Below are 27,330 nucleotides of genomic sequence, written 5' to 3' on the forward strand. Positions count from 1 at the left end.
AAACGTTCAAGTTAATATGAAAGCAGCAATCACAGCATCGCTCTGAAAGGACCCACTCGCTTAAGGGTCTCTGGAACTTCTAATAAGCACTTCAACAGCAGCTTCCCACACTTTGTCCTGTTGCTTACCACTTTTTTTCCTGAAGCTTTCTCTTTCCTATCATCCTTTACACTGCACTTAATTCTCCTGTTTCTCTCATCATTGGTTCACCTTCCTCCTTCAAACCCTAAAAATGTAAATTACCACAATTCTGAACCATAATCCTTGACCCTCTGCCCTCTGTGTCCTCATTGAAAGCCTCATCTATCCCCATTACTTTTGCCATTACTTCCAAAGAAGTTGCCTCCATATGCCATGCCTACAATTCCACCAAATACTCCAAAGGATTCCATCAGGATATTCTACAGCCAACTCAAACTCAACATAAAATTTATCTTGTTCCTCCCTCTCACCCTTTCTCCTAACTGTGCCTGTTAAAACACTGCCAATCTCCCATTCACTCAGTCATCCTTGACTCCTTCCCCTTCTCCTGTCTTTGCCAAATCATATGTAGTCTAACTCTTGAATCCATCACTGCATCCTATTCTTATTTTTACTTCCAAACAGTTACTGTCCTGAGAGTGTCTGATGGGAAATGGAAGGGGATCCTTTTATTTTTTACTTTAAATTTCTAAAAAGTAAGCATATGTAACTATTTTCCAAGCAAAGATAATACATGTTAATTGTGGAAACATTAAATTAAAATAATACATGATCATCACAGAAAATTAAAATTGCAAATAAGCATAAAGAGCAATATAAAACCACCTGAAGGCCAGGCATGGTGACTCACACCTATAATCCTAGCACTTTGGGAGGCCAAAGCAGGCAGATCATCTGAGGTCAGGAGTTTGAGACCACCCTGGCCAACATGGCAAAACCCCGTCTCTACTAAAAATACAAAAGTTAGCTGGGAGTGGTGGCGCGCACCTGTAATCCCAGCTACTCAGGAGGCTGAGGCACAAGAATCGCTTGAACCCAAGAGGTGAGGTTGCAGTGAGCCGAGTTGCACCACTGCACTCCAGCCTGTGCAACACAGCAAGACTCTGTCACAAAATAAGTAAGTAAATAAATAAATAATAAAAATAAGTAATAAAAATAAAACCATCTGAAATGTCACCACCAGAGGTACCATTGTTAGCAGTGTGGGAAACGGCCTACCAGTCCTCCCTCTGGGCACCATTGCTGATGGAGACGCAAAGACTGAATGAAGGCATCTCCCCAGCTTGCCTTGCCACCTTCCCCACTGACTATGACCCTTAGCAAGTTGCAAAACCCTCCTGTTTGTTTCAGCACTTGTAGGGCCTCTCATATCTGTCAGTATATTTTCATTACCATCACCCTTGTCAAATCTCTCATTATTTCTCCCCTGCTCTCTGGCAGTGGCCTCCTATCTGGCTCTCACTTATTTCTTGTCTCCCTCCTTGCATCAGTCACCCACAGCCTCTAGATTAATCTTCCTAAAGCCTAGCTCTGATCATGTTATTTCCTTGTTTAAAAACCTTCAGCAACTCCCTATCACCTATAAAAAGTGCCAGACTCCATGGTCTAGGCTAAAACTGAACTTCACTATCCCCTTGAGAACTTTTCTTCCCCTCAGTTCTTGTTCATATTATTTTCTCTAAGAGAAATACCATTTTATCCAAGCATTTCCATCCATTACAATGCCCCTCTTTTAGATAATTTAACAAGTATGAAAAAACATTTGCACAAGAATGAATGTGCATTACAGTCAAGTCTACGACAGGGGAAAATTAAAGCCAACTTAAATGTTCACCAGAAAGCAACCAATTAGGTAAGTATGGTGCATACAGTTTTTCAATGGAATACAGTTCAGCTGTTAAAATGACACGTGTGTGTATATATACACATTGTATTTGTTATATAGACACAGGAAAAGCCTATAGAATATTCTCAATATTATATAGACATGGAGAAAGTCTATAGAATATCGTCTATATATATAGTATATACATACTATATATAGCATACAGTGTATAGTATATATGTACACTGCATTTATTATATCGACATGGGGAAAGTCTATAGAATAGTGTCAATCAAAACAGTAAGTTATATAATTCTTTTGTAAATATGTTTTAAAAGTGCATGTTTGCAGAGCTTTTTGTAAAAACATTGAATTATAATAGAGGTAAACTTTAGGTGGTTGAATTTAGTTGATATTTACTTTGTTTTGGTATTTTGTATTTAACTTGAATTTATTTAAACACAAGCCAATTACAGCTGTTACCATTTATTGTGGGCTATTTGCCACGTACTGTGTTTGATGTTTTACCTTTGATTATTTATTTAGTTCTGACTGTCAGGGGAGTAAAGAAGTGTTCCCAGGGTCATATCACTAGTGAGAGGGAGAGATGGGATTCAAACCTGTTTATCTGATTCCAAAGCACCTCTTAGGCATTGTGTTACATAATACTGAAGTATCATTTTTCCAAAAATAAAAGCTAATATGTTCTCTCAGTCTTACACAGCTGCACTTATTTGCTCCCCCAAGACCTTCTCTTGTCCCCATATCCCCAAGTATGACAACCATGGAAGAGAACAGAATGAAAGTTATATAAGACAGACACACAGAGCACAAATAAAGGTTTTTAAAATGTAAACAGCATCATTTTACATATTACATTATCCTATGAATTGGTTGAATTGGTTTACATTTAAAATGTGCATCCTGTATGTCTTCCCTTGTCCGTACATATTGATCAAGCTCAACGTATTTGTGAACACTGCCATAGTAATCTATTGCATGGATGTGCTAGAATCATTTCACCAGTCCCCCATGGGTGATCATTTATGTCGTTTGTAAATTTTGCTACTATAAACAATACCAGAATGAACATCTTTGTCTAATTCTTTGTTCACATGTGAGACTATCTTTTGCAAGATGGATTTCCAGAAATAGAATTACTAGGTCAAAAAATATAGGCCTTTTCCTGCATCAGAATTTCTGAAAATGTTAGCAGCAGTGAGAGACTATGATTCAGAAACCAGCTGCTTATATTATTTTGTGGCCTCATTTCCTACTCACAGCCTCACCAGCATCGGCAACCGTCTACACATTTGTCATTCCAGCATCTCCAAATTGATTTGTAGAAAAAAGTAACTGGAGTATGAACTGCATGGGTTCTGATGAATGAACTCTTGGCCAACAAGTTCCTATATACCCTTGAGCAATAAATGATGCCACAGGTGACTCCCATTTCTTTTTCTGTAAAATAAGACTTTTCTAGCTCTGGCACTAAATGTTTTTTAACTCTAAAGACAAGGATTACATTTTGCTCTTCCGGCTTCTTAGATTTTGAAAAATGTATAGATACTGTAAAGGGTTATCTTGCCTCATTGAAAGTTCAAATGGTATGGTGATAAGACCACATTAAAAGCATTTATAAAAGGTCCACGGTAAAGAGTTCATTATGGTTCATTAAATCCCTTCATGCTTTTATCCACTCTAGTTACTGTATTTCCTGTAAATGGGATTTGCGCCAGGGCCACGTTAACACCATTTCACATTCTACCATGCTATTACCCACTGAGCTTGAATCAATTGAATGAAAGAGGGCTTTTCAAGTGTATTGATTTTCATTTATCCAAACTCATCTGTTTGCTTTGCCGCATGCCCATACATGAGAACAGGGCACAGCTAATCTTCTCTATGGTGTTGCTTTTTTCCCTTAAGCATTTAATACTAGAATAGACATATGACAGGCATTGGCATAAAAACTGCAGAATATTCACTAGAACTACAGTTCTTTATGGGTGATATAAGGACCTGGATCTCATTATCATATCAGAAACAATGTAGCCTAACGCAACATACTATCGCCTCTCTTCCTGCATGAAAGCAGTCACCTCCTACTCTTCCCCCAGAGGGCTCAGTCTAGGGATACTGTCCTCCTCCCCCAGAAACAAGGAGAGGAGTGTTGCCTGTACAGTGCTTCTTCTAAGTGCAATTTTTTTGCTGTCAGGATGCTAAGTTTTCTGCTGCTGCTTTCTACAGAAATACTCCTTATTTCTTTGGTCAGGTATCAAACTGAAAATTTGAACAAAAGGAAGTATCCAATAGGGAAAATAATATTTTTAATGTACATTTTAATGCTCTTGTCCTACATTCCTAGCTTAACGTGTGTGTGTGTGTGTGTGTGTGTGTGTGTGTGAGAGAGAGAAAAAGAGAGAGAGAGACGATTTATTTTAATCCACAGAATTTTGGAGATGGAAAGCATTTTAATAATTTTTATCGAATTGTTATGTTAGTCACTGGGTAAGTGGCAATGTGGTAGAGGATTAAATGATATGTTCTAGGCTTCTAGTAAATAGATCTTGACTTCTGCTCAAGTAAATACTGAAATATGTTTACCTGGATGATAAATACTGACTAAAGCAAAGGTCAGAATTTCCTCTGAGTTGCAATAAATATTTCTATACACGCAAACAAGATTTCATGTTATAGCTAATGATTGAACGTTATCCAAAGCCACAGCAAAAAATATTATTATCAAGCAAATTCTAAGGCATCTTTCTTTTATGCATAATGCTATACAGGATAATCACTTTTGGCTAAGATCTGATGGCAGATGTTGGCCTAAATGTTGGCTAAGCCTGAGTCCTTATTGTGAAACAGAAGATGAATAGATTCATTTATGAAAAGTTCAAGGTACATAAATATGACAAAGATTAGACATTACTGACTTAAAATGAAAGATTAACAAAATTTTAATATGATCCTAATTAGTGAATGAACTATTTTTCCTCCTACACATTCATGACATGTGCTTTGTTATACAATTTGAGAAATAATTCATAGGATTTTGAAAAAAATATTTTTCTTTCAAAAGAGAACTATATCATAGTAAGTATAAAACATTTGAATATCATTTAGCTAGGGAGTAAGAAATATAGAAATGTATCTTCAAGAAGATTATAATCTAATTGGGGAGAGGAGCAGATACATGCAAATACAGAATTGTGCAGTTGTTAAGAACGTGAGATTTTGTAGTCCCAGCTACTTGGGGGGTGGAGTGGGGATGATCATGATTACACTACTGCACTGCAGCCTGGGTGACAGAGTGAGACCTTGTCTCAAGAAAAAAAGGAAAAAAAAAATAGATTTGGAATGTTAATGAATATGAATTCTAGCTCTGGCACTATGACTTCTGACAAGGTTTTCTGAGCCTTGGTTTTGGAATGTGTACGAAGGGAATAATATAATTGATTTCATAGGGTAACAGTAAGAACTAAAGGTCTGGAAAGGCCTGAAAAGGTACCCATCAAAAGGAGAGCACTCCATAAGTGGTAGCAGTTTTAATGATGTACTGCTACAGTGACAGATGAAAATAGTTTTATGGAGGTAACTCGTAGAGGTACATGATGACAGCATTTGCAATAAAACACTATTTTTACCTTAATGCCAGAGAAGAGAGCTCTTACAATTATATTTCATGGTTTGTCAACACTTCAAAAAGAGGTGGGATTTGAACTAGATGCTGAGAGAGGAATAGGGTTTTATTAGTTGTAAAAGAGGAGTGATGATCATTACAACTGCCAATAAAATAGCAGTCGTCTGCTCAGCCTGGGCCTCAGCACATCCTCCTTCTGAATGTTCTCTTCTAGGTTAATTACATACCAACATTTGCTCCAGGTTGTTAAAGTATTTTTTCAACTGTTTCTTCTGGGTCCCCTTTGTTGGCACTTCTGCTTGTTTCGTTTTAGTCCCCACAAGTGAAAAACCACTTTCAATAATAAGTAACATTAAAAAATCAAATAAGAAAAATGAAAAAAACAAAACATATCACCCTCCTGTTAATACTTTGGAGGTCCTTACAAACCTTTTTGTACCTCTCTGTTTCTCCCTCTGTGTGCATGCATGTGCACACACACACACACGTCTAATCTCATTTTTTCCCTCAAAAATATGCAATATGCCATAAATATCTTTTCATCCCAAAGCAAAACCTCATTATATTTAAATGAGTATACCACATTTGATTGCATATATAGAACACAAGTTAATAAACTCTTTAATGGGTGTTTTAGTTGTTTCCAGTTTTTTTCTATAAGGAAAAAGAGTGCCATAGTGCCACAGCGAACATCATTGTACATTCATTTTGGTCCACTTACATGATTATGGTTATCCCCTTAAGAAAAATAACTAGAAATGGAATAGAGAGACCAAATGCACATTTACAGTTTTGGTGTTTAGAACCAGAAATGATAAATAAAATCACCACATTTTAATCTTAGAAGATTTAAAAAAAAGGAGAAGAACTGGCCCAGTCTTAACTTTCATGAATAAATAAAACAACCACTCTTTCAAAATTAATGTTTGAAACCAAAACTTGAAAAATATGAGTTCATAATTAGAAATATTCTAATTGGGTAATTCTATATAAACCAATGTCTTAACAATAGGAAAAAATGAGAGAAAAAAATTATCAAATTGAGGTGTTTTTATTGTAGAAAGTCTTCCAATTAAACTAACCAAACTTTTCAATTTAAGTGTCTGACTACACAATTAAATTAATTGACTTTCCAGTGCAATTGTCTGACATTTTGATGAGTTATTATACAATGTTGAACTAAATTGAGTGATTGTAAATCTCTTGTATAGAGGACCTGTGAACTAGCACTAATTTAATCCATTCTATGAAATTCTCCTTTCCTCTCATTTCTTCTTAGAATATATTGAGTAATTTACTTTTATTTAATCACGAGTTGTCTTGTTTTCTCGTTCGCATATGAAGCCTCCAGTCAATGTGACCTGATTGTTCCAAGTGTGGCTTCTTAATATTATTTTCTTGATGTAAATCTCAGATTTATTATAGTAGGCTGGATTTAATGATTCTGTCCTGTTGAATATGTGTCTGTGTATACCAGTCTAATTACTGAACCTTGTAATTTCCTTAAAGCATTGTAAAAGTTTTAGAACCAGAAAAATTATGGTTCATTATTTCCCAAAATTTAGCCCTCAAGATACATATGTCCCCGGAAAATAATGTCATATGTGTTATCCAAATACATATATATATATATATATATATATATATATATATATATATATTTTCACATACACACACACGTGAGTGGACATAAGTAAATTTGGGAAACAGATAAACAGCAAGTTTTTCTACTGAAGGACTTTCATGAACCTATATGTGCCCAAATCCTATATTACACACAACCATTCACAGACTGATTATTGATCTTGTGATTAATTTTTATAAAATACTCATTAAAACAGTATTATTTGTGTCACTAGTTAGATAAGCACATATTTAATCTCCTCATTTTACATGAGTGAACAATAAAATTATTCTAAATTGGTTTCATGTTAAGTTACTACATGTCAAATATGTGCCAATAAATAGGGAAATCATGAGTATTTTTATCAAGGAAACAGAACTATCAACAACTTTGGTGTAATGAGAACACATGGACACAGGGAGGGGAACATCACACACTGGGGCCTATCGGGGTCTGGTGGGGCTAGGGGAGGGATAGCAGGGGGTGGGGAGACTGGAGAGGGCTATCATTAGGAGAAATACCTAATGTAGATGACAGGGCAATGGATGCAGCAAACCTCCATGGTATGTGTATACCTATGTAACAAATCTGCACATTCTGCACATGTACCCCAGAACTTAAAGTATAATCAACAAAAAAAGAAAAGAAAAAAAAACAACTGTGGTCTATTCATTCACAAACAAGACCAGTTTTAGGACTTTGCAACCCCTGGGAGGAGCTAACATTATTGGAAAGACATTTAATTATAAGTGAAAATGTGAAAATATAAAGTATTACCTATGTAAAACACAAATAAGAAGGTGAAAGAAGGAAGTTTTAAATCCCATGTTTTTTTAAGTAATGATGGAGTATTGGCATAATAAATAAAGCAGCCTGGACTGGAATTCTAGTGCTGACACTGCCAAGCTAAAACTAGGCCTTCATCCTAATTTAAACATAATTACTAGCTGAATTGAAAGTGAAATTGGAAAATTTCTTAAATATCCTCTGAGCTTCCATTTCATAGAAGTACAATAAAACTCTCCTGAGAAGGTAGCTGTGAGAATGTAATGAGATAGTTAATATAAAAAAAAATGGATAGTACTCATTCAACAAGTATTCATTTATTTCCTTTCTTGGGGACAGAAATGTGCAGGCAGGTCTTGGTGGAAGGCCACCAAGAGCACTGGAGAACAGGCATGCCGGGGAGAACAGCATCTTTAAAGAGATAGAAGTTTTATCAAACAATTATCTCTCCCTCAGATGAATCCTGAAAAAGCTTCTGAATGAGTCCCTGATGAGTTATTTCAATTATTCGAAGAACTAGTGATTGCTACATTATCATAAACTGTTCCAGAACAAATCGCATGAAAAGGGTATCCAGTATAAACTATGAAGCAAATATAACTGGATAACTCAAAGATGTCACCAAAAGTCAATTCCCCTTATTAATATATGTGTTAAAATGTTAAATACTAGCCAGGATAATGTAATATATAGTTAAATAATAATGAGCATGACCAAGTACATTTCATTCTAGTAATGCAAGCATAGATCAATGTAATAAAATGTTTATAAATAACACTTCACTAGCTTGTTAGATATGAAAACCCACATGATCAATAGATGCAAAAAATGATTTTGATAAAATTTAACACCAGTCTTCCTAAAAACATTAAAAATAATAAAAAGATGCTTGACTTAAATGGTGTTATTACAAACTATCAGATATTATATTTCATCATGAACTACTGGTATCATTTTCACTAAAATCAGAAACGAAACAAAAACGATATGGTCATCATGATTGCATTGAACATTATTTTCAAAGTAATATTAAATCAAAGACATGAAACAGTTTTATACATGGAGATGAAGAAAGAGGTGGCATGATTGTATACACAGAGACTTAAATGTATAAGAAAACAATGATTTGGCACAATAAATGATTCGGACAGATAGCTGAATACAAGATGAATATACAAAAACCAATGATAGTTCTGTATTCTACCAATAACTATTTTAGAATATCGTTTAAAAAGATTTTGTTCACATTAACAACAGAGCTATAATATACCTAGTAATTATCTCATGTTGAAAATGTATGTCCTATTTGAAGAAAACTGTATAGGTACACACACATATACACTCGTGATAAAAAAAAAAACCATGAGTGATTTATTTTCCAGGTTACGAAGACTAAATCATGTCATTTCCTTGCGTCTCAAATCTGTCTGTCTCTCCGTCTACACAGAACACAAGGGACAAATGTCTGTAGCAACATTATTCCATCAACTGTCGAACCAAAAAACAAACCGTGGTACATCTACAAAGTGTGACTACTACTCGTCAATAAAAAGGAAGTATTGATATATATAACAACATGGATGCATTTCAAAAGCATTGTACCAAGATAGAGAAGCCTCAGAAGACTATCCATGTATGATTCCATTTACATGACATGCTGGAAAAGGTGAAAGTGTAGGGGGGAAAAAATCAAACCAGTGGTTGCCTGAGCTGGGGGAGAGGGGGAAACTAGCTACAAAAGGGCACGAGAGAATATTTTGGGGATGGTGGTGATTATATGATTCTGTGTTTGTCCTCATTTATTGAAGGGGAAATTTTGTTGTATGTGTATTCTACCTAAATGAACAATAAAACAACACACACACACCCCCAACTAAAAATAAAAAGTGAACCATTAAAAGCCCTTCCTGGAAAGGAGTTGTGTGCCTTTAGTCCTACAAGATATTTAAATGTATTTCAAAGCAAAAGAAATAAAGCAGTATCTTATTTACAAGTGGATAAACAGTTCACTGGAACAGAAGGTGTGAGGACAAAATCAACCTCATTCTACATGACAATTAAATATGCAGTAAAAAGCAGCTTCACCAAAATAGTGAGGAAGAAAAAGATTCTTCGGTAAATTGTCATAGTACTAACTAGTGAACAGTTTTTCTATTTAGATTTATAATTCACACCATAAAATAGAATAAATATCATACTGACTTTAGATAATCAGCGTCAAATCTTAAAAGTTAAATCATTTGCCAGGACTCTCATAAATTTAGAAATATTATAAATAAATGACAAAAATAAATCCAACCATCTAAAATATACCTTCCCATACAAATAAAATCCAAAGAGAAATAAAAACAATTAGAAGATGATATTCCCAGCAAAAACTGCAAAAAGAGCTATGTTTACTATTGTACAATGCAATCCAATTAACAAGAAAACATTAAAACTCTGCAATAGACTAATTGGGCAAAGGACTTAATATCACCAGCCATAAAAAAGTAAATATAACTAGTAATCCCAACATATGGAACTATTTTAACATGGTAAATATTAAGATACATGTTATTTTTATCACAACATGCTGTTCTGTGTACAGTAACATTGATGAGCTCTTTTCCTGTTGCTGATAGTAAAAAATTGACATATATGCAGTATAAAAGACATACATGCAGTATAAAAGTATTCCCTTCTCTGATCATTTTGTTACCTTTATTATTTCAAATAAAGACAGACAATATTTACATAAAGATATTCATTGCAGCATTATTTACAGCAGTGGAAAAGTGAGATTAACCTGAACGTTAACTCTTGTACTGGATAGAATAGTATGCAGTCCTTACTATCTTAATTATACGAACTGTAAAACAGCATGGGAAGAAATTGTTATGATCTTAAATGAAACAAGCAAAATACAAAATTGCATGCCTGTTATCTATTCAACTGTGTTTTTAAAGAGTTTTGTGTAGAGAAAAAGACAGCAAATACTGCTTAAGGACAATGCTTATACAGCTCACACTGTGCCACACACTGTCCTAAGACCCTGTTGTGTGATAGCTCATTAAATATTGAATACTCACAACCTCACATCTTCCATTTTGTCAATTAGGCATTTGAGCTACAGAGAGGTTAAGTAACTTCCCCAAGGTCATACAGTGCAATTGCTGGTATTTGCATGCAGCAGCCTCTTAACCTCTTACGCTGTATTGCCTGAGTCGGCTGTGCCCCCTGAAGCAGAGAAGTTGATGTAATTATGTTAGGCTGTGGTTGTGTTAATACAACCTGTGACTTTTATTTTCTAATCTTCCTGTAACATTACTATTTAAACACACATTTCAAAAAATTTTAAGTAGAAGGCATTTAAAGGCCCCAAGTGGAGGAGTGAAAAGTGTGAAGGGCAATGAAGGAATCACAGCCACTGGTCTATGCAAAGGAAATTGGCCCATGTGCTGCCCAGAGGCTATAAAACTGAAGGAGCCACCAGTCCTGACCTGACCAGCTGGGAAGCTGGTGTGTGCTCTGTATGAGTGTATACGGGGTGAGGGACTGGAAGGGCTTTCTGTAGTTAAGATTCAGTGGAAGATTCACATATGTGGAGTCACACAGTGGGTTGTGATGCAGCTGAGTCAAATGTTTGTTCTCTAATTCTCCCGGGCTCATCTATACCAACACATTAGGTAGCAAGAACCCTGATTTACTAGTCCCAGTGCGTGATCATTACTTTGCATTATATAGAAAAATAAAAAGAATGCTGGATGTGTTTCTATTTTGTCAATGAACTCAGTTTAAAAAAAAATACATATTGCCCAGATTCATATGAAAGAGTTATACCAGTTTTATGTAAAGCTCTGTAGCTATAGGGCAAATTACTTTTTAAAGCCCATTGGAATAATATTGACTAAAGTTGTATAATTTATCTCTAGGTTTTGAAACAGAAGAGATGATTTGCCGTCAATGCTTTAGGCTGCAATTGGGGGAAAATCAATATTATAAAAATAGCCCATATTTTTAAAATATTACTATAGGAAAAAAAAGAGAATTGACTCTGTTACTTTGTCATCAAAAAATAAAGTGTGTTTCTTACTTGGCAGAAAAGCCAGTAATTCCTGTAATAAAAGTTACCCTAGAGGATATGTAAGAATAAGCTTAGAAAAATGTGAATAAAAGAAATCATAAAGAATTACTTGGAGCTATAGCTGTTGATCATGAGGATTATATTTGACAGGAAAATATATCCTTTGGGAAATCCTATTAATTCTTAAAAGCAAATTTGCTACACCCTGTACAGTTGTAGAATGTCTGATGCTAAAACCCATTTTTATTGAATTTGGGAAATAACAGTTTCTAATGCCCTGAAATCTACCCTACAGGAGATGTAACTACAGGATTCCAAACATGCAGACAAAAAAAAGAAAGAAAGAAAACAACAAAAACATTCACAATCTAAGTTTATAAATATTGGACGGATAGAGCATCTAGATTTATAAACATTTTACTTTTGACTTTTCCACATTTAATTTCAAAAATAAATTCTTGAAATGAAACAAGTATGGCTAATATTTTAAGTGCTAAGTAGTTTACATAACACATCTTGAAAAGATTAACTTTGTAAATAATTTGATTCCCTTTTTTTCTCCCACCCTAATTGTCTTTCAATCTTCAGTGCAGATAGGTTTTTATTCCAAAGTGCAGGTTAAATTATCTCTAAATAAAAAGTGTCTAGTTTCTGATGGACACTGATTCACTCTGAAAACAGGCTATTTCTTATCTTTTTATTAAGTGTATTGATCTCCTTTGAAGCATTTTTCAATAATCATTATTCTCCACTATCTGCTTGATGTCCTAGAGTTGTTATTACAGATATGAGACCAAACTATCCCAGCTTATAAACAATTTCTAATACTTCAAATAGTATTTGGTTTTATAAATGTGGTTTCAATTTTGCCTTGTTTTCGACCATGTCACAGAATCTGTCAAATCACGAACATGTTAAGCAAACTTCAAGATTTCTGAAAACAACACAATTAGGGATGATGGACTGTGTCTGCAAGGTATTGCTGCAACAACTGTGTCTGTTGGTCTTTGTTCTGAAAGCTTTGACAATCCCTAAAATGGTGTGACAAAACTTGCTAAATTGCCAAAGCAATTTTAAGGTCCTGATCAAATAGAATATCTTGTGAATAAATATATTGGTTAAGTTTTGCATTTCAGAAAGCTTAATCCCCACAATTCATTATTTCAAAATCTCTCTAAACTGTATCCAGATTCATTACACTTAATAATAAAGAAATCTAAATACAGAAACAGAAAATGTAGATAGAGATCCCAAAGACATACCCACAAGAGCAAGATAGGTAACATAAAGGAGTGAGTCCAGCCAGATGTAAGATTAGGTGGGAAGGGAGCTTAAAGGCATAAGAAGAACTAAAGAATTCATATCCTACCTAAGAGCCAAACAAAACACATTCACTGGTCAAATCTGGCTCTTGAGGAACCTCCAGAGACCTCCAGTGCAGATAAAATGAATATGCCCTGTATCTATCCTTGGATGTTTTTGACAATTACTTTAAAAAGTAAGCTTTGACAACAATGAGATACCACTTCACACCTGGTGGGATGGCTATTATTAAAAAAAAAAAAAAAAAGATGGACAATAACAAGTGTTGGTGAACATGCAAAGAAATTAGAACCCTAATACGTTACAGGTAGGAATGTAAAATGATGCCATTGCTTTGGAAAGCAGTTGGCAGTTCCTCAAAAAATTAAACACAGATTTATCACATCACCTAGCTACTCCACTTCTAAGTATGTGTCCAAGAGAATTGAAAATATACATCTACATAAAAACTTGTACATGAATGTTCATAGCAGCATTAGTCATAGACAAAAAATTGAAATAACCCAAATGTGCATCAACTGATGAATGGATAAACGCATTGTGGTATAGCTATACAATGAGATATCATTCAGCCATAAAACAGGAATGAAGTACTGATACATGTTACACTATGGAGGAACCTTGAAAATTATGCTAAATGAAAGAAGATGGATACAGAAGACCACATATTGCATGATTCAATTTATATGAAACGTCTAGAATAGGCAAATCTGCAAAGACAAAATGTAGGTTAGTGGTTGTCAGGGGCTGGAGAAAGGGAGAAATGGGAAATGATTGCTAATAGGTATAGGGTTTTTTGGCAGGGAGTGAAGAAAATAGTCTGGAATTAAATAGCAGTGGTGGTTTCAACTCTGAGACTGTACTAAACACTACTGAATTGTATGCTTTAAAAGAGTGAGTTGTATTTAAATTATATTCCAATAAAAGTAAAGGCTTGGTATGAGTTTATTTACTTACCTATTTTACTTATAGCTTCATGCTGAAAGCATAGGGCTCCCCTATCAACCCTAAACCCACTACTAATTTTGGAGTTTCTTGTACTTAAATTTTTCATATATATGATATCAATTCTGTATCTCTTTTTGGCAACCTCAAAAATTTTGTTCCATCAGCTAAGAGTCACTCCAGTTGGATATAGTTAGGAAAAGCATTTGAGAGCTGGGAGTGGAAACAGGAAGTAAGGCAAAAGTTATGGCAGGCGCTGAAGCTTTTATAACGAGGTCTTGGGAAAAATAGAGGGAACTGAGTGTCCTCAGCTTAGGCATGGATCCACATTTCTGTGTCTGTGAGAAGGCAAATGCTGAATTGTGTAAACCAGAGACCGGGGGTCTGTGCCTCGAAGCTGCCACTTGGGCCTGATTAGAATGTAGAAGCCTCGGAAAGTTGACAGCTCTGAGTTGGAAAAACTGAAAAAAATCTTCTGTTGAAGGGTCAGTCACAGGAGGACAACTGTGTTTCTTAGTGGGCAGCTCCTCTGTGATCATTCAAAATGACTTAACAGGCATCTTAATGAGACTTCAAAGGAGAATCCAAAATGTTTCAAGTTAATTAAGGGCTAAGTCAAAATCGGCTGTATTGTACTCACTAGCATTAATTTATGATACACAGTATGCCATTGATATGATCTTTAGATGACAATGGGTTGAGTTTATTGCCCTCAATACTTTTAATGCCTTAAGCTGCATTTCTAGCCTTATTTTTTCTATAATCTCTGAAATTCTTCAACTCCAGATTCTCTTGGAGAAGAATTCTCATATTTGGTTGAAGACTTTCAAAATATTTAGATATACCAAACTTTTATAAGAGTATACTCAGTAGTTTTAATTTTTATTTAAGCTATCAACATGCACTATGAATAGAATACACAATTAAAAACAAAGCAAAATAAAGAGTAGACCCATTTATTAAGAAATGGAAATACAAATTATGGTAAATTTATATAATGTGATGTTATGCAGCAATTTCTAAATATCATTTTTATTTTATTTTTAATTGACAAAGTATAATTTGCAAATCATAATTGTATGCATTTAGGGGCTACAATGTGATGTTTTGATAGATACAATGTGGAATTATAAAATCAAGCTAATTAATATATCTATACCCTCATGTATCTACCATTTTGTATATAAAGACATTTGAAATTTACTCTTATTTTGAAAACTACAATACGTTTTTATTGATTATCATCACTGTGCTGTGGGATAGATCTCAAAATTTATTTATTCTATCTATCTCAAACTTTGTACCTTTTGCCCAATAGTTCCATTCCTCCCTTTCCCCCTCCCCAGCTTCTGGTAACCATCATTCTACCCTACTTCTATGAGCTTGACTTTTTTAGATTCCACATATAAGTTAGATCATGTGGGATTCATCTCTCTGTGCCTTGCTTATTTTGCTTCACATAATGTCCTCCAGATTAATCCACATTGTCACAATGACAGAATTTTCTCCTTTGTTAAGGCTGAGGAGTGTTCCATAGTGTATATATTTCACATTTTCTTTATTCATTCACTGATGGACACTTGGGTTGATTCCATGTCTTGGCTATCATGAATAATGCTGCTATGAACATAAAAGTGCAATGTACCCATTTGACTTACTGATTTCAATTCTTTTAGATATATAACAAGAAGATTGCTGAATCATATACTGTTTTCTGAGGAACCCCCATACTGTTTTCCGTAATAGCTGACTAATTTACGTTCCCACTGGCAACATACAAGAGTTTCCTATTCTCTGCACCCTCACCAAAACTTACTATCCTTCATCTTTTTGATAAAAGCTATTCTCACAGGTGATAGATGATGTCTCTTAGTGGTTTTAATTTGCATTTTGCTAATAATTAGTGATGTTGAGCATGTTGTCCATGTACTTGTTGGACATTTGTGTGTCTTCTTTTGAGAACTGTCTGTTCAAGTCTTTTGTCCATTCTTTAACTGGTTATTTTTCTTCTTGCTATTGAGTTCTTCATATATTTTAGATATTAAGCCCTTATGAAATGTATGGTTTGCAAACATATTTTTTTCGTTCTGTGGGTTGGCTCTTTATTAATTGTTTCCTTTGCTGTGCAAAAGATTTTAGCTTGATATAATCCCATCTGTCTATTTTTGCCTTTGTCGTCTATGCTTCCAGGGTCATATTCAAAAAATCATTGCCCATATTTACATCGTGGAACTTTTTACCTGTGTTTTTTTCTAGTAGTTTTACAGTTTGAGGTCTCATTTTAAATCTTTTTTTTTTTTTTTTCCGAGACAGAGTTTTGCTCTGTTGCCCAGGCTAGAGTGCAATGGCATGATCTCATGATCTTGGCTCACTGCAACCTCCATCTCCCAGGTTCAAGAGATTTTCCTGCCTCAGCATCCTGAGTAGCTGGGATTACCGGTGTGCACCACTATGTCCAGCTAATTTTTGTATTTTTAGTAGAGATGAGGTTTCACCATGTTGGCCAGGCTGGTCTCGAACTTCTGACCTCAGGTGATCCACCCATCTCAGCCTCCCAAAGTACTGGGATTACAGGCATGAGCCACCACACCTTGCCTTAAATCTTTAATCTACTTTAAGTTAATTTTTAATATGATGTAAGATAATGATGCACTCTCATTCTTCTGCACATGGATAACCAGTTTTTCCAACACCATTTGTTGAAGAGACTTTTCTTTTTCCATTGGGTGCTCTTGGCACCTTTATCAAAACTCCACTGCACATGTGTGAACTACATTTGTGGGGCTTCTATCCTATTTCTTTGGTCTATGTGTCTGTTTTTATGCAAGTACCATGCTGTTTTGATTACAAATTGCTTTATAATATGTTTTGAAATCAGGGAGTGCAATGCCTCTGGGTTTGTTCCTTTTGCTCAAGATCATTTTGGCCATTCAGAATCTTTTGTGTTTCCATATGATGAATTGTATTTTCTATTTCTGTGAAAAAATGGCATTGAAATTTTAATGGCGATAGCATTGAATCTGTATATCACTTTGGGTACTATGGACATTTTCACAATATTAATTTTTTTTATCCATAAGCATGAAATATCTTATTTGTGTTTTCTTCTGTTTCTTTCATCAGCGTTTCTTTCACCTCATTGGTTAAATTTACACCTAAATATTGTTGTTGTTGTTCCTATTGTAAATTGAATGGTTTTAATTTGCTATTTGAATAGTTCATTACTGGTGTATAGAAATGCTACTGAGGTTTTGTATGACAATTTTGTATTCTGCAACTTTGCTAAATTTATCAGTTCTTATAGGTTTTTTTTTGCTGGAGTCTTTAGGATTTTCTCTATATAAAATCATGTCATCAGCAAATAGAGACCATTTTACTTCTTCCTTTCCTATAAAGATGTCTTTTCTTTCTCTTGCCTAATATGCATCAATTTTTAAAATGATGTTTACAAAGGTTTAAAAAAGCATGAGGAAATTCACACAATATAATATTAAGCCAGAAAAATAGAATGCCAAGTTTTGTATATTATGCAATGTTAATATCAGAAATAGTTCAGAATAAAGATTAAAATTTTGGCAATGATTAATTTCTAGATAGTGAGATTACTAATTATGTTTTTTAATATGTTTCTGAGTTTTCTAAATTTTCTTGTATATACTTTCTTAACTCAGAAAAAACCTCCAAACATTCACTAAAAGTTCAAAATAAATCTAAAAGCCAGGTCTGAGAAAGCTGAAATTCCCAGATGTCATTGTATATGATGGCACATATGCAAGAAGAATAAGACAACAAGATTCTATCTTCAGGATGTAGAATAGCCTTTATGTCACGAGTTTTGCAGTATTCCAAAGGCGGTCATTTTTTCACATATGGTCAGATGGAAGTTTATTTAGCTTTTAAATAACAAAGACATTTATTTTTCCTAATAGTAGGCAACTAATTGGCTAGTTTTTAAAGTTCCATTTCATTTTGCACTGGATATTTAGACGTGTGAGCTGTATCTTAAAAGAAGGGTTTCCCTGAGTGGAAGGTTAACTCTCCACCTCTACTCCACCCACATTTACAGATGAGGAAACTGACACCAAGGAAGTTAAACAACTGACTCAAGGGCAAAAGCCTGATTAGTGAAAAATGAAGACTAAAATTCAGGAGTTCTAACCTGGCAGCTGACAGTATCAATAGGGCTAGTTATGATGACAGAAAATTATTAGCATAATTTTAAAGCTACCTTATCTATTCTGATGATTGCTTGAAGTAACTTGCAGTTTTCTGGTAATTAAAATAGATGCCTACAAAAATGGCATTTTTTTTTTTTTTTTTTTTTTGAGATGAAATCTCACTCTCTCACCTAAGCTAGAGTGCAGTGGTGTGATCATGGCTCACTGTAACCTCTGCCTCCTGGGCTGGAGCAATTTTCCTGCCTCAGCCTCCGAGTGGCTGGGATTACAGGTATCTGCCACCACACCCGGCTAATTTTTGTATTTTTAGTAGAGACGGGGTTTTGCCATGTTGGCCAGGCTGGTCTTGAACTCCTGACCTCAGGTAATCCACCCACCTCAGCCTCCCAAAGTGCTGGGATTACAGGTGTGAGCCACCACAGCCAGCCGGCATTTATTTTTAGGTGAAGAAGTTAGGAAGAATGTGACTCAACAACTATGAGAACACTTATATAGGAGAAAAAAAATGATTACAAGCATTCATGATTCAGGTCCGAAGTGCTCCCAGTGGATTTGTCGTTTGTGGACTAATAGGCATGGAACCGCTATAATGTGTAGCTCTATGCAAAGCTCTTTTCCTTACATCATCCTGTGGAACCCCCATAACCTCACAGTAATAGAGACATTATTTCTATTCATACTTTGGAGTTGGAGAAAATTGTTAGGCTCAGAGGTTATGAGAGTTTCTCAAGATCACTCAGTTAGTAAGAGCCAAACTGGAATTCTCATGTAGACCATTTGACTCTGAAGCCTACCAGCCTTCTAAACATAGAAAACAACAGGCTTTATTGTCTAAGATCGTGGCTTTCCATCACCAATATCCTTGGATATGGCACACTTGCTACCTGCCTTGACTTGTAGCTACTTGGGTGGGTCATGGTCAGAATCCATTTTTCTTTGGTGTTAGATAAAAAGAATGCTTTTGAAAGGGATAAAGGTGAAAGATACTTCCTGTCTGGCACAGTGTATGAGCATGTGGTTATAATTATCTCTTGCCCCACTTTTCTCACAAGTTTTTTAGAAACTTCTCCCTCAGAAGATGCCATCACTGGTAGCTGCCCAGTAGCTGTTCCACATGTTCCCTCTGTACCAAAACATAGACAAATCCAATTTTCTCACTCTCTTTCTAGGTTGACGTCAGTTTGAATCATGGCTTGTTTAAAGAGAGTAAAATGATGATGGCTTGGAATAATTTAATCTTCCTTCTATATAAAATATAATCTATTTGAGAACTTTTTTCTTTTCTTATTGCTTATTCTCTCAGCATTTATTGTAAATCCCTTCTCTCAGAACAAAAGAACACTAATGTTGCTCTCATTTAACAGAAACTGTTTAAAACATTGCTCTTTCCTTCTTTCCCACCTCCTTGACTAAACCAAGCTTTTTCATTGTGAAGCTTTGACTCATGATAACCTAGGCAAATAAAGTTCATGTTGACGTCTCTAATGAACAGCAGCATCAGCAACACCTGGGCTATTAGAAATGTAAATTATCAGGCTCTAGCCCAGACCTACTAAATCAGAAATTCTGGAGCTGTGGACCCAGCCAACTGTGTATTTAAAGCCCTGCAGATGATCTTGATGTACCCTAAGCATGAAAGCCATGTCCATATAAATAATTTTCTTTTAAAAAGAAGTTTTAGGTGATAAAGTCTACAGGTCTGAAAAGATCATTAAGACAGAGTGAATTAGGTAGTCTATTTAATTTGCTTCACACTTACTAGGGTTGACAGATAAAATACAAGATGTCCAGGTGAATTGAAATTTCAGATATGCAACAAATAAAATTTTGGTATCTCCCATAAGATATTTGGTACTTACACTAAAAAAGAAAAATGTTGTTTATGGGAAATTCCAATTTCACTAGGTATTCTGCATTCTTATTTGTAACATCTGGCAACCTGATCACCAACCCATTTTTCCATGAGTTCTGAGAGGTAAGAGTAACTGCTAGTTTGGTGCAACCAGGTGACTTTTCTTGTTTTGACTCTGCAGTAGAGCAAGCTAGTAGGAAACACTATGTAATTCCTGTCTGGGCCTTTTATAATCACTTTGCTGCATGCTGCGATTTGAGAAAATAGTAATTACTATACTTAACATTACTTGTTTATTTTGTATCATGGAAAAAGAGAATGTCTTTTCTCCATTTTAATCTTAATAAGAAAGCACGAGCTGTCCTTCTCATTAGTCCCTCCAGATAATTTCAGAAAATCGGGCAGAGTGGACAAAATGAAATAGAGAATTTCTACTGGGGTCAGGCACTGTGCATGGTGCTTTGCATAGGATGTATTTCATCTTGATGTTATTGCAGAAACATTCCTTCAGAAAGGTATGTTGAAGACAAGGTAGCTTAGCACAGATGTCAATATTGCCCCTCCAATGCTACATGTGCTTCTCCATGAAACCATGACCTCTGCTTTGCCTGTGTAGCTAAAAGAAGACACCTATTATATTTATTGCCCATGCCTTCACTTCAAGAAGGACATAAGAATACTTTTAGAAGAGAGGGAAAATCTGTCCTAAACTGCTAGGAGTTAAATTCTGAGGTTGCCCCAAGGAGAAATCTTCTAACAAGAAGCTATGGAAGCACTGATTCACTGAGATGTAACACGATTCCAGAGAGACTCCACTGAATGTGGTTCACAAATTTAATCATCCTGTTGAGTACCCACATCTACAGGTACTAATTATGAATCACTGTGAAAATGATGACAGCCGTACTTTTATTAACTAGTTTACATAAATATGTATTTCTTAACCAATAATAGAAATAGTTTGTGTTTCAAATTTGTTTTTCTAGTATATATACACTTTAGCTACTAAGGATTTAGGAGAGAAGCGTAAACAGCCCAACACCCCTTCCATCTCCGACCTCTGAAATTCAAGAGGATTTCAAATGGAGAGTAATTATAGGTTGACAGAAACCAAATGTTTCCTTACACTCTCCAACTACCACCTCGGGGCAAGCATGACGGTGGAGAAGAACCTGCAGTCACATTTCTGGCAATGCCCAACAGTGAGTAGCACATTTTCACTGAATGACCAGTGTGCAAATGGCCAGGCAGTGGGATCAGGGCAGTGGGAGAACAGAAAGGAGTAAAGAAGAGAGAGTGGCCCTAAGGGTCTGGACTGGATTTAAGGAAGGGCAGATCAAAATCCCTAAAACTGTTTGCCACTTTCCATAAAATTTAATCAATATATTTTCTCTCTCTTCAAAGCAGCCTCCCGAGCAATTAGTTTAGCTGCGATTTGGGGATCGCTGACATAGCTCCCACCGTTTTTCACTAGCCATTAACCAAACAGCTGTTTGGGGAGATTTTTTTTCTAAACGAATTCAAATTTAGGAATCACTTTTATGGGCACTCAAATTGCTCTTGTTATTTCTCCTTCGCGATCAAAGATGCTGGTTTTGTGATTTCTAACCAAAAGACAAGGGATCGCTTGACATAATGATTTCATTTGCTTTCCTGGGTCTACACAGAATTTCATTTAATCTGCAGAAAGTAGTGGGAGAAGTGAGAACAATCTAAAGGACAGGAAGGGCCATCTGTCCAATAGTGTAGGTACTAACCATCAGCATATGGCATTTGAACTCTGCAGGCATTCAGTTATGTAACAGATACTTATTACATGCTTTATTAAGCCAGGTGCTGAAATGTGGTGCTGAGGAACCCCTGATAAAATACAGCAGGAGATGCATGCCAACATCAGTGTCAAAAAATACTTTTGATTTAGAGATATTCTATAAACTTGAAGTTTCCAGAAAGCTTATAACTTACTTTTTAACTTCTTGCATTTTACTAACTCAAACACTAGTATTCAGAATTAAATAGAAATGAAATTTGTGATAAAATGGATCATTTTTAATCTTAGATATTTGTTTTCTATATCAATGACAGTCTTGAAGTAGTATATATACATGGCTATATGCAGATTGGCATGTGTATATAAATGCATGTAAATGTATGCATATATTTTGTAATGTTCTGGAACACTGTACTATCTGCTCAACAGATAGTAACATTATTACTGAATACAGCAAACCCACACCATGATGTGAGAAGTAAAAAAAAAAAAATCCAAATGTGGACTTAATTTGTTGTGCAGTAAATTTTAAAAAACAATATTTTTATCTGGTCTATAATCCCTCAAAAGCCTAAAAAGTAAATTTAAAAGAGGTATTTACAGACCATAGTGCAAACTAGGACAGTTCCAGAGAGGCATTGCTTTCTCCTGCATTTAAAAATGACAGTGGGGAGGGAACAGAGCCATCACATGTGAACAGGCATGATCATAGGAGTTTATGCTGTACTCTGATTAGTTGAAATTTATGACCATGCATGTTACATAGTAGCTGATAAACCAGAACATTCAACTAACCAATTGCCTCATTTCTCAAATATCTAATACAAATAAAAGCGTTACTATGATTTTATTAAAAGTATATTCTAATTTGTGTCCCTTAGGCTATATCAACATGACATCATTGAAACTGACTGAAAAGTGAAAAATTAAATTAAGGGAAAATGTGCTATTTGCAGGCAATCCATGTAGTTGGAATTGCTATTGCTTACATAATTATGACCAGAGTTGAGTTTCTCATGGTAGTTTAGGGTCCACAAAAATCTCCACGGTATGACTGGCAATGGCCTGTTGACACCAAAAGTTTTTCTCACCCAGAATCAGAATCAAGTGGGTATGTCATTATGTGGCATGAGAGGAGACCTCCTGTATATTTTGATGTCATAATCCACAGAAAAATGTCTGCCTTCTTAAATGCAGGCATTTATCTTTGAAAAATCAGATGAGAGACTCTACTTAAATATCAGTCATGTTGCAACCTCTTTGAGAAAAATCTGCATAAACAGTTGGCTAGGCTGATTAAAATCACGTGTTATATACAGATTAAAACTATTGACCATTTAGGGGAACAATTACAAAGCTCCACAATGCATTGGCACAGAATCCCTTCAGTGTTTTCTGTCTGAGCCAAAGCAAAATGACTCTTTTGGTTCCTACAGCTCATTAATTTCCAAGTTGGGTTATTAAGAAAGATAATGTTTAGTTTTTCAGCATGTTGAATTCTCCTCTTCTTTTTGGTTTTTAAAGAGTAAATGGACATTTTACATTCAGGACATGGATAGTAATTTCATAACTCTTTATTACCTTATATATTTGACCTTGAGGAACAGAACAAGTGTCAGACTTTTCTCTTGGCCAAACAGAAGCAGAATTTTCAAAATCAACGTTTGGTTCTAAGGAAATTTCAGTAAATACTTTCTCCCCAGCTCCCTTATACTTCCTGGATAGCCACACTTACCCAGAATCATCTCAGAATGGCTTTACTATGTCTAAGAGGCAAGGAGGGAGGAGACAGGCTCAGGAGCCAGCCTGCCTGGGGTCAGGTCTGCAGTGGCCCACTTACTTCTCTGAGTGACTTTGAATAATTACTTCATCTCTGATGTTCAGTAAAATAAGAATAACATCTATAAAATAAGAATAACACATAGTGCCAGGCTTATCAAGTAAGCACTTAGCAATGTCAATGGGGGAAAAACATTCTGGAAATCTCTGAAGGGCTATATTTTGGTAGAGTAGAAAGAGCTGTGCTTTTGGAAATTAAACTGATCAGCTGTGAGATACTGGGCCATCTCTTAGCACTTACTTTCTCCTAGGTAAAAAAGGAGAACATAATTACTTTGTGGTTGTTTGTGAGGAGGAAATTAAAGTAATATACTTCTGGGAAACACTGCTGAAAGAGCATGGACTTTGGCTTCCAAAGGAGGATTTGAATTCCAGCTCGCATTTTTTAGCTCTATAATCTTGAGCAAGTTGTCTCTTTCCATTTCCTCATTTGTAAAACAGGCAGTGTAATATCTTCATTGCAGTTACCAAGAGAATTTAGAGTTAATTTCTATAAAGTTCCTAATGCATAGGGACTGGATAAAGGGCAGGTGCATTGTTTGTTAACTATTTTCTTGTCTATATCACACTATGTAGATATAAGTTGCTGACCTCATCATTATTAGTTTGCTGTTCTAGAAGATGGGCCAGTAAGCTCTTTCTTCCAAACCCCACTTAGAACCTGAAGAAATCTTTATCAGTTCCTACCTCCCAGATGCCAGGTGTATATACCATAAACTTTGGAACTTTGAAGTCTCATGACTTTTGTTTGTTTGAATTTTTATTGAAACTGTTTATATTTAAGGTATATAGTGTGATGTTTTGGTGTACATAATGTATTTATTCTTACAGTTAAGCTAATGAACACATCCATCTCTTTATATGGTTACCTTTGTGTGTGTGGTAAGAACACTTAAGTTCTAGTCTCTCAGCAAATTTCAAGTATATAATACATTATTGTTAACTATAGACCCCATGCTGCACACTAGATCTCCAGAACCTATTTCTTCTAAGTAATTAAAACTTTGTATCCTTTGACTAATATTTCCCAATTTCCCCCCACCCTCCTTCCCATGTCCCAGTAACCATCATCCTATTCCCTGCTTCTTTTTTTTTTTTTTTTTTTTTTTTTTTTTTCAGAGCCTGACTCTGCCACCCAGGCTGGAGTGCAGTGGCGCTATCTTGGCTCACTGCAACCTCTGCTTCCTGGGTTAAAGCTATTCTCCTGCTTCAGCTTCCCGAGTAGCTGGAACTACAGGCATGCGCCACCATGCCTGACTAATTTTTTGTATTTTTAGTAAAGAGAACGTTTCACCATGTTAGCCAGGATGGTCTCGATCTCCTGACCTTGTGATCCACCTGCCTTCGCCTCCCAAAGTGCTGGGATTACAGATGTGAGCCACGGCTCCTGACCCTATTCTCTGCTACTCTGAATTCAAGGTTTTTAGATTCCAATTGTAAATGACACCATGCAGTATTTTTCTTCTGTGACTGGCTTATTTCACTTAGCCTCTAGGTTCATCCTTGTCACAAATGGCAGGGTTTCCTTCTTTTTTAAGATTGAATAACATTTCATTGGTAATAGGGAATGTTGCTTGCTCTGTATGTTTTCTTCTAGGAGTTTTGTGATTTCAGGTCTCACGACTTTTGAAGCCTCAGAATCACCATGTTTTCTGGTGCCAAAAGAAGGCACTGCCTCAGGATAGTGGCCTCATTTGTGACATGCTTTCTGCAGCAAATATCAGAAATCCAGATTAAATACATGGGGATTTCTTTATGTCACACAGGAGAAGATGCAGGGAAGACACTCTGAAGCAGGTTCAGCGGCTCAGCAGTGCCACCACAGGCATGGGCTCCTTCCATCTACCTGCTGTTGCTGTCTTAGTCACTAGCTTTTGTCTCCATGGCTGCTGTGCAAACACATTCCATATCTCATAGGCCAGATCTAGGTCACATAGCCACCTCTAGCTGCAAGGGAGTCTGAAAAACATATCTAATTGGATATATTGTTGCCCCAAATAAAATTGGGATTCTAGGAGCCTGAGAGAAGGAGAGAATAGATATTTTTTGGCAGCTAGGAATGTCTTCAGTAGTCTGAACTGCTGGAGAAGGGACTGGTGATGATGAGCTGGTGACACCTTCAACAGAGAGAGGTCTGCTCAGGTTGCTTCAGGAGAATTTAGGCTTTGCACTGAGAATTCTAGCATAGTGTGATAGAGATAAGAAAACAGTTCACAAACCATTCTAGCAGTTCTAAGATTCAGGCTGTCTTAGACGGAGCAATGTTGCTTTTCCTACTTTACTTTCAGGACATGTGGGTGTGCAATTGAGAGAAGTAGTTCATATCTGTGGTGGTGGTTTGGTTGTGATTTGATTGCTTTTGGTTTGTTTTGGTTGGTTTCAGTTTCACTGTTTTCATTTTTCTATGGTTTGCAACTGCCTCAGGTGTCCAGGCAGACACACTCCCGTCTCCCACGGTTTATGGCTGGAGGTCCATCTCCCTCAGGTACTTTATGTTCCCCACACCAGTCTGGACCCCCTTTTTTAGTTGGTTGACATCCTGCCAGGCACAGCACAGCAGTACATGAGCAGCCACCCACATTTCACAGTTGGAACTGCTTTTTTCCATGTGAAGAGGGGAGCACTCAACTGAAATACAAATTCTATCCAAATAAGCTTGGCCCAACTCCACACAGGCCTGAGGTGTTGCTATGAATGCTCTGTCTGAGAAGGAAAGATAAATCAAACACATAAAACTGAGATTGGAGCCATAGATACAAAAAATAAATGTTAATGTCCATAGCAGGCCTGTGTGATATAAGCCACCTAAGTGTCTATTCCTGTTTGCTACAGGGGATCTTAAAGGGAGGCAGAATCACCATCTTAGTATGAAAGTTCCCCTTACCACAAGGAAAAATAAAAATTGTTCTGCACTCCCTTCAACCCAGTAGCTGAAGGTTTTATGTTACTTACTCTTTTAAAGTCTCTGTTAAATTACAGATGCTATTTATAAGTGACATGATAATTTATCTTCCATAAGGCATGATCTTAAATACATTTAAAAAATTAACTCTAGAAAATTCCACTAAGTCACAATTTTCCTGGGAGCAGGAATTATGCTTTCTCCCAGCATCCAAGGACTTGGCATGATGCTGGGCACAGATGAGGCATCAAGGAATGCTGGCTGAACAGGCACAGAAAGACTAACTTTACATGTTCTCACTCATATGTGGGAGCAAAATATCAAAACAAATGAACTCAGAGAGTAAAATGATGGTAACCAGAGGCTGGGAAGGGTAGTAGTGGGGCAGGAGTGGGGATAGTTAATGGACACACACAAAAAAATAGCTAGAATGAATAAGATCTAGTATTTGATAGTGTGACAGAGTGACTATAGTCAACAATAATTTATTGTACATTGTAAAATAACAAAGTGTATAAATGAATCATTTGTAACACAAAGAAAGGACAAATGCTTGAGGTAATGGATGTTCCATTTACCCTGATGTGATTG

The 27,330-nt window shown here is 35.9% G+C and overlaps 1 protein-coding gene across 1 annotated transcript in view; it reads left to right on the forward strand.

The window, feature by feature from the left end:
- The window catches only part of SCHIP1 (schwannomin interacting protein 1), a 574,152-nt gene that overhangs the window by 164,153 nt on the left and 382,669 nt on the right, over positions 1–27,330 (forward strand). The window lies entirely within an intron of this gene.

Source organism: Aotus nancymaae, unplaced genomic scaffold, assembly GCF_030222135.1.
Source record: "Aotus nancymaae isolate 86718 unplaced genomic scaffold, 86718_ANA_hifiasm-v0.15.2.pri h1tg000019l, whole genome shotgun sequence".
Taxonomy (NCBI): Eukaryota; Metazoa; Chordata; class Mammalia; order Primates; family Aotidae; genus Aotus; species Aotus nancymaae.